Here is a 5615-nt window from a genome sequence, read left to right as displayed (position 1 = left end):
CTCTTTTCCGGGGATTAGCTCCTTTCTCTCACTCAGGACTCAGCTCAAAGGACATCCCTTCCAAGAGGGCTACCCAAGTCACTCTATCTAGAGTAACTTCCCAGGTCATTCCAACCAGAGTAACCTTAGCACACACATAGTGGCCATCAGCTCTTCTGAATTAATAAGTCTTTTTTTTTTTTTTAAACTTTCAGCTCACACCGACATGGTGCTTGGGTGTGGTTCCATCAGCTGATTCGGATAAGAACGCAGAGGGGCTGGATCATTGGTGACATTGGAAGCAGGTCCCCAGGAAGGGGGCCTGTTTAAGGATATGGAGCAAAAGGCCCCACCTTGATCATAAGGATAGTCATAGAGAGTCCCCATGACTCTCTACCCCACTATCCCGCTTTGTTTTTTCACAGCCCAATATCATATCTGCAACACTTAATTTATGTTTTCTTTTTTAATCAAATTTTAAATGAAGAATGGATGTGTATTTAAATATAGGTATGTTCACCTTCAACAAACAAACAAAACTATGTTTTTCACTCTTATTGATATAAAATTTTCAGACTACCACACTCATTTGAGTTCACTGACTCTTAGCAACTGGTGTGTGAAATTATGAAACTTACAATATAGTGTGCAGGACACTAGAACAATAAGGGTTAGCTGCTATCACTATCAGCATCAATATCAAGGTCATTACTACCATAATCATCATTTACCAAGAATATGCCCAGACCTGAAGAAAAGCAGCTGGGAATAAGGTGTATTGACTCCTGATGAGTGAGTTCAAAGTCCCCCAGGGCTGCTGGCTGGATAGACCTCCACTTCCTTTGCACAAAGGAGAAAGCCCCAGAAGCTTAGTTGCAATGCAAGTCATTTCAATGGTTCCCCACACCCACTCACGGACTAAACTAAGCTGCCTCTCCTGTGCCCAGGAAGCATTGTTCAGCCGCCCAAGAGTACAAAGGGCTCTGACCATTGTTCCAAGGAGGCTGCCTGGCCCAGTGGCCATCAGCTCTTCTGAATTAATAAGCCTTTTTTTAAAACTTTCAGCTCACACCGACGTGGTGCTTGGGTGTGGTTCCATCAGTTGATTCGGATAAGAACGCAGAGGGGCTGAATCATTGGTGACATTGGAAGCATGCCCCCAGGAAGGGAGCCTGTTTAAGGATATGGGGCAAAAGGCCCCACCTTGATCATAAGGGTAGTTGGTACAGGCCTCAGTTGCTGCCATATTTACATTGGGGAGCAAGCAATTTGTGGTCAGATCTACAGAAGCAATGATTCCTCTTCAGTCTTTTTAGTCAATCAGGAAACTGTCATCACAGTTAAACTTATCAACACAAGATGAGTAGTTAACCTGGGTTTGAGGAATTGGATCCAATATAGCATAGACCAGGGGTGGGCAAACTTTTTGACTCGAGGGCCACAATGGGTTCTTAAACTGGACCGGAGGGCCGGAACAAAAGCATGGATGGAGTGTTAGTGTGAACTAATACAAATTCAAAGTAAACATCATTACATAAAAGGGTACGGTCTTTTTTTTTTTAGTTTTATTCATTTCAAACAGGCCGTAGTTTGCCCACGGCTGGCATAGACTCAGCTTGGGATCTTGGCTCCTGGATGGGCCACCTTAGTTTCCCCATCTGTAAAGGGATCATAATTGTACCTAGCTCTTGGGGTTGTTGTGAGCATTAAAGAAGCTAGCATGTATAGAGCGCTAAATTATGGTGCCTGGGCACACAAAAGCATGATAAAAGTGTTAGCTATTATGTGTTATCTTTATAATTTAGGGAGGTGTGGGTTTCAGGGGAGAAAATACATACCCTCTGGAGCAAGCATGGGCTTCATTTCATTCAATAAAAGTTCCTGGGTGTCTACTATATGTCAGGTGCTGAATTCAGATGCGAGGAAGGCAAAGCCCTGTCCTCAAAGAGTTCATGGTCTGAGGGAGAAAGTCACATAAACATATCCATCATAATATACTGTAACAATGAAAATTAACACGAGGTGCAGGTTTTGCACAAAGGAGGGAGTGGATGAACTCTAGGGAGCCTCTGAGAAGGGACCTTTGAGCTGGGCTTCAAAAGTTCACTGGAATGAGCAAGTGAGAGTTGGAGGGGTTCCAGAGAGCAGAGGGAAAGCACTATAAAGACACAGACTCGTAAAACAATGCACTTGGTTTTGCTGGACTATAAACTGTGGGGGTGGGGGAGGAGACGGTGGGAGATGTAAATTAAAGAGCACCACATACGTACATCTGATTTCATTTGCATCAATATTACAGCATCAAAGTGGAGGGGGCTGGAGATAGGTCAAGAAGAGATAGCTGTGGCCAGAGCATGAAAAGCCTGGTATGTACTTAGTTCAGTTGTGTGTAGGCTGAACCAAGGCAGTGGTGGTGGGAATGTAGAGGGAACAAGAGGTAATTAGGGGGTAGCACTGTCTGGACTTGGCGATTGAGTAGATGTGGGAGGTGAGGGTGAGGGAGGAATTCAAGCTCACTCCCGGGTTTACCATGCTTGACACACAAGGAGGCTTGTGGTTTCACCAACGACTTTGTGACTATAGGAAGAAGAGCAGGTTTGGGAGATAAGACGGTAAGTTCTGGGTTGGACATGTTGAGTTAGCGATACCTATGGAATTTCTCGGGGTGGGGGGTGGGTAGGGGATGTAGGCAGTTGGAATTACACAAAGAGGTTCTATGCTGTGAATTTATGGAGTTTGCCTGGAGGCATGTGATTGGAATAGAACCTGGAGCCCTAGAATATAATATTGATAATGGCTAACATTTTACATGTGTGCTTGCTCTGTGCCAGACTGAGCTATGCACTTCACAGGCAAAGCTATATCAGGGACCACAGTCTCTGCTAACCATTTCACTTCTGGCAACTGGCACATAATGGGTGTGCAATACTTTTTGTTGAATGGATGCTCTCCTTTAGTCCTCACAACAATCCTGTGAGGCAGATGTTATCAGGATCCTCATTTTATAGACAGGAAAATGATCTAGGAAAGGTTAAATAAGTTAACCAACGTCACCCCATTGATAAACAGAAGATCTGAGGTTCGAAGTCAGCTCTTTGCGACTATAAAGTCCAAAGTGCTTAACTGCTCTGCTAGAATGTTCAAATCTGCCCCTAAATATGTATTTATGTGACCTAGGGTAAGACTCTAAGCCCTCTGAGACTGTTTCCTCCGTCTACCAAGCCAGGAATGGGGCCCGGCTGGTGTGGCTCAGTGGCTGAGCGTCAATCTATGAACCAGGAGGTCACGGTTCAATTCCTGGTCAGGGCACATGCCCTGGCTGCAGGCTCGATCCCCAGTGTGGGGTGTACAGGGGGCAGCCAATCAATGATTCTCTCTCATCATTGATGTTTCTATGTCTCTCTCCCTCTCCCTTCCTCTTTGAAATCAATAAAAATATATTTTAAAAAAATCAGGAGTGTGTTTCAAAAATCTCAAAACTCCCTTTCCAGCTTTCAAACTCTGACAATATCTAATGATTTGTGAGGAAAGACACTGAAGGACCCATAGCGCATCCCTTAGGGTGGCAGGCCTGAGCCGTGTATGGGGTGCTGCAGTGGTATGCCAAGTGCCAGGAGGCAGGAGCCCGTCTGTCCCAGGTGCAGGCAGAGAGGGTGGATTTGCGTTGTATTTCTGTATAACAAATTACCACACGCTGAGCAGGCTTCATTGTCTCTCAGTCTCTGTGGGTCCATCCTCTGTTCAAGGCCTCACAAGGCTGCAATCAAGGTGCTAGCCAAACTGCGTTCTCAGCTAGATGCTTGAACAGGGTAGAGTCTGCTTCTGAGCTCATTCTGGTTGTTGACAGACTTTATTTCCTTGTATATCTAAGGGCATGACTCTTTTATTTCTTAAAAAAAATTTTTTTTTGTTAATTCTCACCCAAGGATATTTTTTCCATTGGTTTTGAGAGAGAGAGTAGGAGGGAGGAAGGGAGGGGAGGAGAGAGGAAGATTGAAAGAGAGATATTGGATGCCTCCCCATTGTGCCCCAACCAGGACCAGGGATGGAATCTGCAACCCAGGCACGTGCTCCTGACTGGAAATCGAACCCGAGGCTCTCCGGTGCTCAGGTTGATGATTCAACCACCGAGCCACACAAAGGCATGGACACCAGGAGGCAGGAGTTACGGGGTCACCCTAGGGTTGGTCATCCACAAGGGGTCACAACACCTGCTGAGAATTTAAACATAGTAGTAAAACACCATAAATTGGCAATTCTAGAAGTGACAAAACCCTTCTGAAAAAAATCTTGTTTTACGTTCTAAACAGTTGCTGGGATTACTGTTGAACTTTTTTTTTTTTTTAATGTATATGTAAGCTTCATTTAAAAATTACTTACCATTTAAAGCAATGTACTCTACATGGAAGTAAACTCCCAGTTACACAAACAGCTGGTTCCCAACACAAGGACTTTGCTATGTGCCTTCACTTTAAAGGTCTGTAGTGGTTCAGAATCGCTGTGATCATTTTGAATGCAGTGTCTGACTCTGGTAGCACACAACACTGTGTTTAAACAGCAGATCTGAAGAGAAGACAGCACAGTGACCTGAAAGACAAAGAAACGGAAGTTGAGGTCCTTAAGTTCTGTTAGTCTATATACCCTTTGGAGTTTTTGTGTTTCAAAATTAAAACCACGAAGCAGTGCAAACTGAGACAAGCAATGTTTTTATTTGGTAAGAGCCCATTTCAGTTAACACGTGAAGTATTTTATGAAACCGTTTTTATGAAACCGTAATACTAACTTTAGAGTGGGAAGTTCTTTTAAAATTGTTCATTGTAGGACTAAAACATGTGCTAGACAGTTACACACACATCTATATTAATGCATTAATACAACGCTAGCAGGGAAGTCCTGCTATTCTCCTTGTTTTCTAGATAAACAAGTTTCGGGGCACAGGACTGTCATCTGCTCAAGATCATCCAACCAGAGTGGCGGAGCTAGAGTTGAAGTCCGGGCACCGTGGCTCCAAAGCCTGACTTCTTAGCCACTAGTTACAAAAAAACAAAGCAAAACCAATATCCCCAACAACCTTGGAGGCCAATGAAAACTCTTCAAAAACAAAACAAAAGAAAAACAAAAACACGAAACAAAAACCAGGCAGGCTTTCCATCCAGGAGCGCTCCTTTCTATTCCTGACCTGTCCCTGCTGGCTCCTGGGTTGCAACAGGTCGAGCTGACTCCCGGGGACCTCCCGGAAGCGGCGCTAGGCCCAGGTTCCTCCCCGCCCTCCCCAGCTTCTGGCCCTTTGCTCCAGGGCAGGTCGTCGGGTCAGGCAGCGTCAGGAGCTCCCGAATCCTCTGTTTACTGTTTGGTTTCCATGGTGACACGTAGGCGCCGTCAGCGCCTCCCGTCACCGGCCCCGCCGCGCGGCCCGCACCCGGCGCCGTGACGTCTGCCCGCCGCTTCCGCTCTGCCCTTATTTGGCGCCGCCACCGCACCGCCCAAGGGGTGGCGGCTGGGAACCGACTCCCGCCCCGCCCCGTCCGGGACACGCCCCCGTGGAGGGCTGACCTTGGCTCCGTGCCCCGTGCCCCGTGCCCCTCGCCCTCCCGGGGACCCCGGCGTCGCCGAGGGACCGGGAGCGGACGCGGGCG

General features: G+C 46.4%; 1 long non-coding RNA gene across 1 annotated transcript; it reads right to left on the bottom strand.

The window, feature by feature from the left end:
- Positions 1 to 1655: 1655 nt before the first annotated feature.
- On the bottom strand, positions 1656 to 5292 carry LOC139002146 (uncharacterized). Its single transcript, XR_011470127.1, has 3 exons — positions 5159 to 5292; positions 4360 to 4566; positions 1656 to 1936 (listed from the first exon to the last, which is right to left on the bottom strand). It is a non-coding gene; the product is annotated as an uncharacterized lncRNA (long non-coding RNA).
- Between the last annotated feature and the right edge of the window lie 323 nt (positions 5293 to 5615).

Source organism: Myotis yumanensis, unplaced genomic scaffold, assembly GCF_028538775.1.
Source record: "Myotis yumanensis isolate MYYU_CA2020_CCGP unplaced genomic scaffold, mMyoYum1.0.hap1 SCAF_1, whole genome shotgun sequence".
Classification (NCBI taxonomy): domain Eukaryota; kingdom Metazoa; phylum Chordata; class Mammalia; order Chiroptera; family Vespertilionidae; genus Myotis; species Myotis yumanensis.
Note: the sequence above shows the minus strand (reverse complement) of the source record. Positions and strands in the feature narration are given on the sequence as shown.